Source organism: Erinaceus europaeus, chromosome 1 (assembly GCF_950295315.1).
Source record: "Erinaceus europaeus chromosome 1, mEriEur2.1, whole genome shotgun sequence".
In the NCBI taxonomy this organism is placed as follows: Eukaryota; Metazoa; Chordata; class Mammalia; order Eulipotyphla; family Erinaceidae; genus Erinaceus; species Erinaceus europaeus.
This window is the reverse complement of record NC_080162.1, coordinates 17,186,267-17,201,178: the sequence shown is the minus strand read 5'-3', so window position 1 is coordinate 17,201,178 and position 14,912 is coordinate 17,186,267.

Below are 14,912 nucleotides of genomic sequence, written 5' to 3'. Positions count from 1 at the left end.
TGGGTCGTAGAGTCACTCAAGCAAGAAATTCAAATGTTCCTGGAAACAAATGAAAATGAAGACATAACCTATCAAAATATTTGGGACACAGATAAAGCAGTATTGAGAGGGATACTCATAGCCATACAATCACATATTAAAGAACAAGAAAATGCTCAAATAAATTACCTTACTGCACACCTCAAGGACTTAGAGGAAGAAGAACAAACGAACCCTAAAGCAACCAGAAGGACAGAAATCAGTAAAATTAGAGCAGAAATAAACAACATCAAAAGTAAGAGAATCATACAGAAGATCAATGAAGCCAAATGTTGGCTCTTTGAAAGATTAAACAAAATTGACAAACCCCTGTAAACGATGGAGGAGATATCACAACTGACACCACAGAAATCCAGAAAATTGTCCAAAACTTCTATGAAGAACTATATGCCACCAAGCTAAAAAATCTGGAAGAAATGGAAGAATTCCTAGAAACATATGCCCTTCCAAAACTGAACCAAGAAGAACTATAAAATCTAAATGCACCAATCACAGGCAAAGAAATCAAAACCGTTATTAAGAATCTCCACAACAACAAAAGTCCTGGACCAGATGGCTTCACAAACAAATTCTACAAAACCTTCAGGAAACAGTACCCATATTTCTAAAGCTTTTCCATAAGATCGAAGAAACAGGAACATTCCCTTCCACTGTCTATGAAGCCAACATCACCCTGATCCCAAAAGCAGATAGGGACACAACAAAAAAGGAAAACTACAGACCAATATCTCTGATGAACATAGATGCCAAAATATTGAACAAGATCTTGGCCAACCGGATACAGCAACACATCAAAAAGATTGTTCATCATGACCAAGTGGGATTCATCCCAGGAATGCAAGGTTGGTTCAACATACGTAAGTCAATCATTGTCATTCACCACATCAATAAAAGCAAAGCCAAAAACCACATGATTATCTCAATAGATGCAGAAAATGCTTTTGACAAAATGCAACACACATTCATGCTCAAAACCCTACAAAAAATGGGAATAGATGGGAAATTCCTCAAGATAGTGGAATCCATATATAGCAAACCTACAGCCAACATCATACTCAATGGACAGAAGCTGAAAGTATTCCCCCTCAGATCGGGAACTAGACAGGGATGTCCACTGTCACCATTACACTTCAACATAATGTTGGAAGTTCTTGCCATAGCAATCAGGCAAGAGAAAGAAATATAGATAGGAAGGGAATAAGTCAAGCTCTCACTATTTGCAGATGATACGATAGTATACAGAAAAAAACCTAAAGAATCCAGCAGAAAACTATTGGAAGTTATTAGGCAATACAGCAAGGTGTCAGGCTACGAAATCAATGTACAAAAATCAGTGGCATTTCTTTATGCAAACACTAAATCGGAAGAAGAAGACATCCAGAAATCACTCCCATTCATTGTTGCAACAAAATCAATAAAATACCTAGGAGTAAAGCTGACCAAAGAAGTGAAAGACTTGTATACTTAAAACTATGAGTCACTAATCAAGGAAATAGAAACTAATACCAAGAAATGGAAAGACATCCCATGCTCATGGATCAGAAGAATAAATATCATCAAAATAAATATTCTCCTCAGAGCAATATACAAATTTAATGCAATACCAATCAAAGTTCCACCAAGTTTCTTTAAGAGAATAGAACAAACACTACAATCATTTATCTGGAACCTGAAAACACCTAGAATTGCCAAAACCATGGTGAGGAAAAGAAACAGAAACACCACATGGCTCGATGAGCTTTCCCTCTTTGCTTATTTTGCTGCCATGGTTTTTATGTACCTAAACAAGCTGCCATGTTTTGATAAACCCTGAACAAAACCCAACAGGAGTTTTTATTTTTCACAATAGACTTTATGTTTCCCTGTGAATTGGATATGAGGACACCTATTTATTTCCCTTTGTTCTCTGTGATGTGTTTCATTCTTTAATCCAAGTATTATATATTCAAATTCTGTTGAAAATTTCGAATTATGTGCAATCACTTCTCTCCTACAAGAAGCTTTTAGTCTTTTGCAAAAATTGTTCTTATTAATAGTCAAAAATTCAACTGAGGAATGCCTGCAGTTTGTTGTGACCTACTGCTAATTTTTTTATAGAAAGTCACTTCTTCTAGTGTTTGCCTAGAAAGTCACTAAGTTTCACTCACAAGTATCCAAGCACATTATATGATTAGTCTTCTTATTATGCAGCTTATGAAATTCTGACTCAGAAAATAACATGCCTGAATACTCATAGCTTGTAATTTGAACAACCATGAGTTCAACCCAGGCATTAAGAGTTCATGCTTTCAATCACTGCAGAAAACAAAATTTACTCAACACTTTAAGGTAGAGAAGTGATCAGAATTAAACATTTGTCTGTTAACATCACAACTAAAAATTCATACAAAATGCAAGAATGTTCAAAATTAAAAGTTCATATAAATTATCGATAAAAATAACACTCTGACTTATAAAAGCAGTTTAATTCAACATGTGGTTTATGGGAAAATTGTATAGATTATGACTACATGAAGAAAAATCTATAGTATATAGAAAGCGATGTTTAATATGATTAATAACTCTGTTTATGCCAAAAATGTTAATAACCAAAAGTGTTAATAGGATCTTAAAAGATGGGTGTCCCTCCTTTCTTTCTCTCTCTCTCTTCCTTTCTTCCTTTCTCCTCTTTCTTTCTTTCTTTCTTTCTTTCTTTCTTTCTTTCTTTCTTTCTTTCTTCTCAAGACAGGGAGCCAGAGAACAAGTGAAAGAGACCACCATAACAAAGCTTTCATTAATGCAGTGCTGGCTGGATCCAATCTGGGCCACATATACAGCAGAGCTGTGCACTATGGAAGCCAGCTATTTCTCAGGCATTACATTACTTTTTTTGTAATGTTAAGTTTATCTTGCAAGACCTGGAATGTGGAGCAACTGGTAGAGGCCACATGCTACCATCACAAGGATATGGATATCACAAGGGCTTCAAGTCCCTAGTCCATGCTCACCAACGGGGGGGGGGGGGGGGCTTCACAATATGTGAAGCAGTGCTGCAGGGGTCTCTCTTTCTTTCTCCCTTTTTACTCCTCCCTTCTTTATTAATTTCCCTCTATATTAAAAAAAAATCAGTCAAGAGCAGCCCTAGCAGTAACATTGAATATATATATACAGCAAAGTACATACTATATCATGTTAGCTATCTCTTCATCCCTTTATGTTTTAAAATTAAATATTATTTAGTTAGTTAATTTATCTTATTGTGTAGTCTCCCTCCCTGTGTGGGTGAGAGAGAGAGAGAGTAAGAGAGAGAGAGAGAGAGAAGGAGTTAGAGACCCTCTTAGCTCTGGCATATACCAATGCCAAGGATCTAATTTGAGCCCTTATATATGCAAGTTTTCCTTGCTTATTCATTGAACAGTTTCTAGCCTCTTAGCATGTATTTTTGAATATGTGCCTTAAATGTTATTTTCTCACCCATATCAATAAAAGGAAAGGAAAAGCAAATCGAAGAAACACCATAATATTTTCTATAAATAGTGTGACAATTTTACAATCTTCCACTGTTTTCCTATAAGAAGCTTGGAATGTTCCTACTCATGACCACAGAATGTGAGCTCAGATCTATAGGGATGCAAAGGTCACATAGGCTCTTAAGCTGAATATGGGCCCCAGATCATATCAAGTTGATGGGGTTTACAGTCAACAATACTTATACATCTTTCCCATATTAGGGAGCTACTCTTGCCTGATCCAGATTTCTGCCCCTTTTCCAGCCATAGCATCATGTCCCCAGACAAAAACTTGGACCCACCTGTATATCAGATTTCAGGCTCAGGAAAAAAAAAAAAAAACTAGTATAGCCACAGGCCTTTGGAATATAGCTAAAATATGTCTACTACCAGGTTCCATGTGCCAGCAGGATGCCGACCAGACTTCCCTGGACAGACGACTCCACCAATGTGTCCTGGAGCTTCCCTTCCCCAGAGACACACCCTACTAGGGAAAGAAGAGAGACAGACTGGGAGTATGGATCGACCATTCAACATCCATGTTCAGCGGGGAAACTATTACAGAAGCCAGACCTTCCACCTTCTGCAACCCACAGTGACCTTGGGTCCATACTCCCAGAGGGATAAAGAATAAGAAAGTTATCAGGGAAGGGGATGGGATACAGACATCTAGTAGTAGAAATTGTGTGGTGTTGTTTTGTTAATGTTCCCTTTTTTAGATTAAAAAAGAAAGAAGTTCTAGAAGCCAAAGCAAGAGTGAAACTCAGGACATAGATTAGGGTTGCTGCCTCTAGAGTGACTACCTGATTTGTTCCCTATGAGAAGGTGCTCAGGTTATCAGCTGAGCCACAGAAAATAGCCGAAGGAATTCTGTCAATATTGAGATTTTTGAATAAAGGAATTTATGTCATTGAAATAATCTATTTCTCCTCTATGACAGTGGTCTCTATGATATTCCAATAAACTCTGCATTTTATTTTCCAAAGTTAGGTCATCTTTTTGATATCATTTAAGTAAAGCTAAACTGTGAGCACTTCGGTTAAGCTCTGTACAGCAGCTGTTGAGTGTTGCTTGCTGTAACAGTAAATACTACAGCAGTAATTGCCTCATGGGTTACTTATTGCTTCATTGCAAACTACTCTAAAAATAAGTGTTTACAAGGAAATAACTATTTTATTATGCTCATGAATTCTGTTGGTCAGGAAGTTGAACAGATTCCAACAGGGATTCCAAAAATAACCACATTGTGTCTCCCATCCCAAATGTGCTTTTGTGTGAGGTGAACTTGGCCTGCCCTCATCAAGGTGTAGAACTAAATTTTCATCATACACATCTGGACTGATGAAGAGATTCAAAGATAAAGTCATTATTTCTGCTTTCTTGATACTAGGTCAATAAAGATATATCACCTGTATTTATTTGATTTTTACAGAACATTTTTGAATACTTCCTCTTGGGAGGCTAATTCTCACAACCTTTTTGTTATGCTGTGGGAATCCCAAATCATGCTAAAGTTCTGTTTGATAATAACAGTTCAATCCTTACTTTGCTTTTTTTCTTCTTATATACTTGACTATAAAGAAAATTAGTTATCTGAGAATGTCTTGGGTGGAGGATAGATAGATAATGATTATCCAAAGAGACTATCTTGTCTGAGGCTCCAATGTCACAGGTTCAATCCCCCTGCACCACCATAAACAAGAGCTGAGCAGTGCTCTGGTAAAAGGAAGAGAAAAGGTGGGGGGTGGGGGAGATAGACTTTAGGTCAGGTAACAACGGGTTCTTTGCAAACAAAAATTTATGCAGGCATTGTGAACTGGAAAGACACATTCTAAATGTATCTAAAGAAAGCTTCTTTTACTATCGATTATAGTGGTTACCTTTATATGCCCTTAAGGTCAAAGTCTACATTGTTTTAAGGGTTTGGTTAGCATCAAATTTCAGCGTAACATTTCCAGATCAACTCTGTGTTTCTAAGAAGCAAGTGAGTTGCTGTGCTAATTCTGTGGGCTATAAGAACAAAGAAAAGGAGAAAGGTCAAAGACAGGTCACCTAGACTGAGTGCTCTCCAATCTTAAGCAAAACAAGTAGCAAGGAGAGAAAGGCTCATGAACCTGTGAGCAAGACAAAGACAAACTAGCTCAAAGGCATAGAGAAATATGTAATGAACTGGAATCAGATCTAAAGAGGGATGTGAACAGGATAAAATCATAGCAGTGCAAAAGTGTCAGGGACAAAGCAGACCAACATTACTAATATGCCTGCTAGGGAGCACAAGACAGATCATACATATCTAAGAGACACAAGTGAATGTATATACTAAATATTGAGGGTTTTTTTTTCTTTATTTTCTTTTTTCTTTTAATTAATTAATTAATCGTAATTTTTTTTTTTCTTTATCAGGGCACTGCTCTTCTCTTCTGGTTTTGGGTGGTGCCTGGGATTGAATTTAAGAGTTTAGAGCCTCAGGCATGGCATCCATTTGCATAACCATTAAGCTATTTCCCCATTCCACCAAGTGTCCTAAGTAAATTTTCAGCTCTTTCATTGTTATTTCTGTGAAAAAGAAAAATAATAAAAGACTTGCAATGGACATTTAAAAAGTGCACGTTCTTGTATTTAAGATTTGGTTTCAAAAGCACACTCAAGCCACAAAAGGATACAATAAGTAATCTGTGTGGTTTAAGGAACTGTCAATGACCTTTGAACCTCAGCACTAAATTTTCCTGCCAACGGTAGAATATACTAATTACAAGTGTTCCAAATTATATGAAAATATATGTTATCACATCTTAGAAAAACATTAGGACTTTGTTCAGTCATAATAGTCGTATAGATATCTTTACTAAGAAATTTCAAATTTTTTAAATTTTATGTCTATGTCCTTATGTCCGGAAAATTTCTAACATGTCACATGTCTTAACAATATACTTTCAAATTCTTTGTTTAAATAAAGGCTATGAAAGAAAGTTAAGATTAAGATTTATTTATATATTTATTTACTTATTTATTTTCGCCACCAGGAACCACAAATTCAGGTCATTTCTTTCTTTTTTTCTTTTCTTTTCTTTCTTTCTTTTTTTTTTTTTTTTGATAAATGAGATACATTGAGAGGTAATGGGGAAGATACAGAGAGAAAAAGAGAAACACCTGCAGAACTGCTTTACTGCTCGTGAAGCTTCCCCTTGCAGGTAGGGACTGGGGACTTGAAACTGGGTCCTTGGTTATAATGTGTATGCTCAACCAGGTGCACCACATTGCTCTCGCAATTCATATATATATGTCGGGCATCCCTTACTGCTGTTTTCACAACATACCAGTCTTGCTTCTATCTTTTTCAGCCAATGGAAAGAAATTGCTTTTAAAATGTTGGTAGTGAAACCTTTACTTTTCGGAACTCTTTGCATTTTTTTGTGGTTACTCTTTTCATTTTATTAAAGTGAAAGGGCAGGGAGAACATGACAGTGGCACACCCCACACAAGGACCTGGTTTCTAGCCCCTGGTCTCACCTGCAAGGGAAAAGCTTAGTAAGTAGTGAAATAGAACTCAAGAGAAGCCAAAGGGATACAAAATGCTATAAAACATGGGAAAACTTCCAAATCTTACTGCTTGGATGGGGTAGTCCTCCTGACCAAGTATACCTGTTCCTCTTTCTCTAGGTTTACCCCCAATGTAAGTATGTGCTTAGGGACATACACTTGGCCCAAAACAGTTCCAAAAAATAGTTTCATTCAAAAATAGGCTTTCCTGACTTAGATATGACACACTCTGAATGGACGTAAAGTCAGAATGAAAATTAGTTTCCTGAGTAATAGCTTTCAGAATCTGGAGAACCCTTTGGAAAACTTTCTAAAATTTTTTTTATCATAATGGCACAATTTTCATGTGTAAAGATAATATAAGGGGTTTTAAACAGCTATGTAAATATTACTCAAATATGCATATTCCTACTTTTATCATTAGTGCTTATTTTTCTGTGTAGAATTTTTGGTGAAATTGAAGCATATATATTTTAGAAATGATGATGATGATGATGATGATGATGATGATGATGATGGTTTTCTTTATGGAGTTAATATATTATAGGATTGACGGGTGGTGATAGGGTTTTGCAGACAATTACTAGGCAGAGGTGATAATTCATTTTATTTTTATGAGAGAGGGAGACAGAGAGAGCAGAGTCCTATTCACCTCCATTATGCCAGTGTAGGGGATTAAACCTGTAACCAGCGTAAGTATTGTGTTCCGCTGCAAGGTTATTCCATAATCCTTTGAGGCATATTTTAAAACTGTTTAATTCATACAATTAAACTGACATCCAGCTTTTAAGTTTTATAAGTACACAAAATACTAATTCAAAACATAATATACCTTGAGATATTTTAAAATTCTATAGTTTGTAGTCTTTACTATATATACAAAATATGTTAACATTTAAGTACTTTTCCAATATTTCCCTTTTATTTTGTTGGATAGAAGCAGAGAGAAACTACTGAGAAGTAAAGGGGAGATAGAGAAGGAGAAGGAGACACCTGCATTAATACTTTATTGCTTCACTGCAGGTGGGGACTCGGGTCTTGAGCCTGGGTGTTCGTACATGGTAACATCAGAGAATTTTTAAATGCCTTAAAGATATTGCCATGTGAATTTGTTGCTATTCAGATTATTTCATGATGCTAACTCATTTATTTGCAGGTAAAATATTCATTTTTTTTCCTCCAGGGTTATTGCTGGGTTCGGTGCCTGCACCATGAATCCACTACTCCTGGAGGCCATTTTTTCCCCTTTTGTTGCCCTTGTTGTAGCCTCGTTGTGGTTATTATTATTATTGCCGTTGTTGACGTTGTTCGCTGTTGGATAGGATAGAGAGAAATGGAGAGAGGAGGGGAAGACAGAGAGGGGGAGAGAAAGATAGACACCTGCAGACCTGCTTCACCGTCTGTAAAGCGACTCCCCTGCAGGTGGGAAGCCGGGGGCTCGAACTGGGATCCTTACGCAGGTCCTTGAGCTTTGCACATGCGCTTAACCCACTGCGCCACCGCCCAACCCCCAAAATACTCATTTTGTTAATAACAAATAGAAAAGTTAATATTTATGTATTATTTCATGTGAAATGTAGAGATAATTTTAGGGGGCCAGGCGGTGGCTCACTGGAAGGGATAGATTCCTAGTGCAGGCAGCAAGCACCCAGGATAACCCTGGTGGCAACAAAAAGAAATTAGAGAGAATTTGACATGAGCAACAGAGAGAAACCAGAAGACCACTCCAGTACATGCAACACTGGCAATAAAACCCAGGGCCTCAAGCATATAAGTCTTCTGCTCCACGGAAGTCTTATTTTTGCATTTCCCAGAACCCTACCCCACTAGGGAAAAAGAGGCAGAGTGGGAGTATGGATTGACCTGACAACACTCATATTCAGCTGGGAAGCAATTACAGAAGCCAGACCTACCTTCTGCATCCCACAATGACCTTGGGTCCATACTCCCAGAGGGATTAAGAATAGGAAAGCTATTGGAGGAGGGGATGGGATACGGAGTCCTGGTGGTGGGAATTGTGTGGAGTTGTACCTCTCTTATCCTATGGTTTTGTCAGTGTTTCCTTTTTATAAATAAAAAAAAAGTTTTATTTTTGACTTTACCTAGATCAATAATTACTCTTAAGTAAATCTTCTATACTAAAGACATGTAATTATGCACTATTATTTTCTTTTTAAAAATTTTTTTTTACATTATTTATTTATTTTCCCTTTTGTTGCCCTTGGTTTTTATTGTTGTTGTAGTTGTTGGATTGGAGAGAGAGAAATGGAGAGAGGAGGGGAAGACAGAGAGGGGGAGAGAAAGATAGACACCTGAAGACCTGCTTCACCACTTGTGAAGCGACTCCCCTGCAGGTGGGGATCCAGGGGCTTGAACCAGGATCCTTGGCTGGTCCTTGACTTAATCTGCTGCGCTACTGCCTGACTCCCGCACTATTAGTTTCTTTGTTTTTATGATAATTGTAGGTACTAATGGAATATTTAACTCTTAATTAAACTCTTAATTAAAGAGTAGACATTTATGATGCATTTGGGACAACTGGTATAGTTCTTTATACCTCCCTATGCTTGAAGGAACGTTTCCTACCACAAAATAAAAATTGAATTATTTGAAACAGTTTTCATATTCAGTTTAGGACATTCAAGTGTTTCAATGTAAGATGATGTAAAATATAAAACAGATGGTCTTATTATTGTTTGTCCTCTCCTGTGTTTTTTGAGTAAGTGGTCATAGTAAAAGTTTCAGGTGAGTTAACAAGCTTATATCATGTATTGCAGGCAATGTCTTTGCTTAAATAGATCAATTTGAAAAAGATGAGGGAGGGTAAAGAACCAATCAAATAAAATGACGTTTTTCCTTGTATCTTGGTGTTTTGGTGGTTGTCAGGTGCTAGAATGTCTGCTCTGGAAGTTGATGATGTAACAGACAATCAGAAAGAAAAAGAACACTTGCTTTTCCATGATTGATTTTATTGTTTCTACTGTGGGTGTTTGCTTGTGTTTCTTTTCCTTTCCTTTCCTTTTTTTTTTTTTTTAGAAAGACTTAATGAGGGGCCAGGCAATGCCACACCTGGTTAAGTGTACACACTACAGTGCACAAGGAATCAGGTTCAAACTCTTCACAAGTGGTGAAGCAGGGCTGCAGTGTCTCTCTGTCTTTCTCCATCTCTACCTCCCAATTTATCTCTGTCTCTGTTCAATAATAAATAAATAAATAAATAAATGTTAATGGGTCTTGGGAGATATTTTAAAATGTAGACAGTCATACCTAAATTTTTATGTGCTCTGTTGGCCAGAGGTGGAATTGTTGGGGCAAATAGGGGGAGACCTTGTAGTCTCAGTGCCTGAAGGAGACCAGGGAGACATCAAGCAATTAGTGACTGTGTGTGCATGTCAGAAACTCTAGTGAACATTCAGTCAATTATTAAATGGGCTTCGCCACCAGGTGATTGTGCTTCGATGTATGCAGTTTTAAATTACAATCAAGCTGATCAAATTCCATTATTCTGCTGAAGAATGAAATAGTGACTTTGTGAAGAACTATGTCTTCAAACTGAATCGAAATAATTAACTGCATGACATGATTAAATCATTTTTTCTTAAGAAAAAAGCTCATTATCTCTGGATAGATTAACTACTTGAGTTTTGTCAGTTGCTTCTAGAAAAATCTATTAAACTTTCCTATAACCCTAAAATTTGTTTTTTAATATTAAAAAGCATCAACAACTGATTGGAACCTGTTACTTGACAGCAAGTCAATAACATTCATTATTTCTCCTCCTACCTACTAGATAAGCCTAATAGTAAGTATCATTTTAATGAACCCCTGTCTACTTCATTGATTGATCTCAGAAGTTGGCCAATTTTTACTAGATTGAAATCATTAATTTAGGAAGTGTACATTGCAATGTAGTAAAACTCCTTTTCAAACATTAATAAGGTAATAGTACCATCCCTGCTCTCATTAGACTTCATCAGGCTTCAATTGCTTAGTAAGTCTATTAGGAAAAGAAAAAAAAAAAAAAAAGAATGGGGAAACAAAGGGCGAAACTAGAACTGACTGTGCTTTACTGCAATAGAGCTAAGGACCCTAAAGCAGTGCAGGTAGGAGGGAGTTCAAAGGGTGCTGGGAGCCCAGTGAATGAATGATAACAGAACGGCATTTAAGTTGGTGGTGAGAGGGCTGTACAGGTATCTATCACCAAGAAATAAGGAATGGGTAGGGGAGAGGTGACACACCTGGTTTAGCACACATGTTGTAAAGGAAAGACCCAGGTTCAAGACCCCACTCCCCATTTACGGGGGGAAAGCTTTATAAGCACTGAGCAGTGCTGTAGGTATTGCTCTTTCTCCTTCCCTCACTTTCTCCCTCTCCCCTCTCAATTTCTGTACTATCAAAAATAAATAAATACGTTTATATAAAGTATTCATACGATGACATCCTGTAGATCATTATCCCACAATTAAATTATTTGCTATATAAAAAAAAATCTAGGGAGTCGGGCTGTAGCGCAGCGGGTTAAGCGCAGGTGGCACTAAGCTCAAGGACCGGCGTCAGGATCCCGGTTCGAGCCCCCGGCTCCCCACCTGCAGGCAGGTCCCTTCACAGGCGGTGAAGCAGGTCTGCAGGTGTCTATCTTTCTCTCCCCCTCTCTGTCTTCCCCTCCTCTCTCCATTTCTCTCTATCCTATCCAACAACAACGACATCAATAATAACTACAACAATAAAACAACAAGGGCAACAAAAGGGAATAAATAAATAAAATAAAATAAATTTAAAAAAATCTAGAAGACAGTAGGACTTAAATGCTGGGGAAATGCCAAAATCTGCAAAGGTATTTTTTTTAATGTACTATAACATCATAATTCAGATATAAAACTTTCTAATTCAAAAAGGGGGATGTGACTTTATATGGGACTTATTTAAGATGCTTATGTTTGTAATATTTGGAAACTATTGGGAGAGATCATGGAAATTTTGCTCACACAGCTATAACTGAAGAGCAAATTTGCTGTCAAAAATTTTTTATAAAGGGAAATAATTTTGCTGCTGGCAAAATATACTTAAAGCAAAGTTGATTTGTGGAAAATATATAATGCTCAACTACTGTTTTTTTTTTTTTTTTTACTTAACCTAATTGATAGACAATATTATATAAAAGCTTTCGGTATTTCGTTGTTAAAGCTACAAAGGCAAAAAAAAGAAAAAGATTTTGTGGCTGGACATTTCAACTTTTCAACTTTCTTTACCGAAATTTATGTCATATAAAGATATAAGCAAGACTACCCCAAATAATTGCTGTGGCAAATACAAGTAAGACCATCAAAGGACAAATTACTATAATAGCTATATAGGGGAATTAGAATATGAGTGAAACATTTTAGTCTACTAGGAAGAATCAAATATTCTGCTAATACTATTTTATATATTTCAGTTACTTTCCAAATGCATTATAATACATGATTATAACTTAGGAATGCATTTCAAAGGGTAAAATTAAAACCTATCATTACACATAGATATCAGGTTTGGTGTTGAATATATTAATAGTTAAGAAGTCAGCTTTATTCTATTATTATCCCTACTTATGTGTATGTGTATATGTGTGTGTAAGAGAGAGAGAGAGAATTTGATATTATCTGATAATAGTTCTAGTTTTTGTATTCAACCTTATAAGAGATAGTGTCATGGTCCCTAAAAAGATGACATGTGATGAACACCCCTTGGTTTACTTGATGACACTGGATAATTAAAATAATGTTACCAGTGTGACTCAAATGAATTGTTGGTTAATGCAACCTGAATCAATACAAACACTGAGATCACACAACCTGCAGGGGGCTACTTCACAAGCAGGTCTGGAGGTATCCTCAAAAAAAAAAAAAAAGGCTACTAAGAGCAGTGGATTCATAGAGTTGGCACTGAGCCCCAGCGATAACTCTAGAGGAAAAATAAATAAATAAATGACTAAAATCAGTAATGCATTGATTTATAACAAATTTAGAAACTGAAAGTTAGGTGAGTTTCTCTGGCTGTTGGTAGTATCTGCATATTGTACACATCAGTGCTGCGTAACATTACAGGTTCATGCTTGGACTGTTCTAGACACGTTAATACTAATCTCTGACTTTAATTTTGCTTTGTTTCCTCTTGCATATAATAAACTTTAGCAATAAATAAAATATATTTTGATGAGTTTGGTATTCTTTATAGTAATTTATTAAACTTGAGGATGTTGTAAGGAAATATACAGATTAGCAGTTGGTATCAGAGTGAGAATAACTTAGAAGATTCCTCCTTTTTTGCTGTTAACCTAAGCATGTACTCTTGGAATCTACTACATAATTTTACAAGTTATCTATATAATATACATATATGTTTATATTTATATATATAATGCTTATATATATTATAAATATATTATAATTTTGATAATTTCAAAATTATTTTTAATTTTTAGCAATCGTGTGAAAAAACTTGGATGCAGCTTTTACTCACCCAATTGTATTCAGTTTGAATCATAGTTTAGAATATAGAATTGAAACTTAAAAATAGCAATTTATTATTAGTGATTTAACACCATTTTCCAAAATTATAGCACTTTGACAGCATAGTGTCACATTTACATACAGTATGTGTAACTCACTGCACCCATCAAAGTTCCAATTTAAACTCTCATAAAAAATTCTCAACTGAATGTTCCATCCTCTGAAGGGAGGATAGACAACGTACTCTATGCTCCACCAGAGGGACATGGGTCCTGAAACTGGGGCAACTTGGAATGTTCCTACTCATGACCACATGTGACCTCAGATCTACAGGGATGCAGAGGTCACATAGGCTCCTAAGCTGAATTTGGGCCCCAGATCAAATCAAATCGATATAGTTTACAGTCAACAATATTTATACACTTTTTACATATTTAGGAGCTACTGTCTGCCCTGATCCAGCTTTTTGGTCCTTTTTCCATTCATGACATCATCTCCCCAGACAATAACTTGGATCCACCTGCATGTCAGATTTCAGGCTCAGGAAAAAAAAAAAAACTGTATAGTCACTGTCCCTTTGTAATACAGGCCTACTAGCTGTCTACAAAACAACTCTTCATCTGCACTATTCCAGCCTTTAGTTTCATGACTAGTCAATAAATTGTTTGGCTTTATATGTTAGATCTTTTTTCAGCTACCAGTTTCCAGATGCTACCATGTTGCCGACCAGACTTCCCTGGACTGACAACCCCATCAATATATGCTGGAGCCCTGCTTCCCTAGAACCCCGCCCCACTAGGGAAAGAGAGAGACAGGCTGGGAGTATGGATCCCCCCACTAGGGAAAGAGAGAGACAGGTTGGGAGTATGGATAGACCTGCCAATGCACATGTTCAGTGGGGAAGCAATTACAGAAGCCAGACCTTCCACCTTCTGCACCCCATACTGACCCTGGGTCCATACTCTCAGAGGGATAAAGAATAGGAAAGCTATCAGGGGAGGGGATGAGATACAGAGTTCTGATCATGGGAACTCTATGGTGTTGTACCCCTCTTACCCTATGATTTTGTCAACGTTTCATTTTTATAAAAAAATAAATTTAATTTAATTTTTAAAAAACAGCTAAATTGACATTTGAAGGTTCCATTAACAGAATATAAAGGAATCATTGTAATGTCAACAGTATTACTTATTACAATATACCCTTTATAACTCTTCTTAGTTTTGTTCTTCCATCCTTGTAACTTGAAATCACTTGTCTTTGAGTTTATTGACTCTTTTTATTGATTCAGTCTAATATTGATGTAACAAAAGCTACTCAAAGGAAAGCTACCTTAATATATGTGGTAATTCCATAT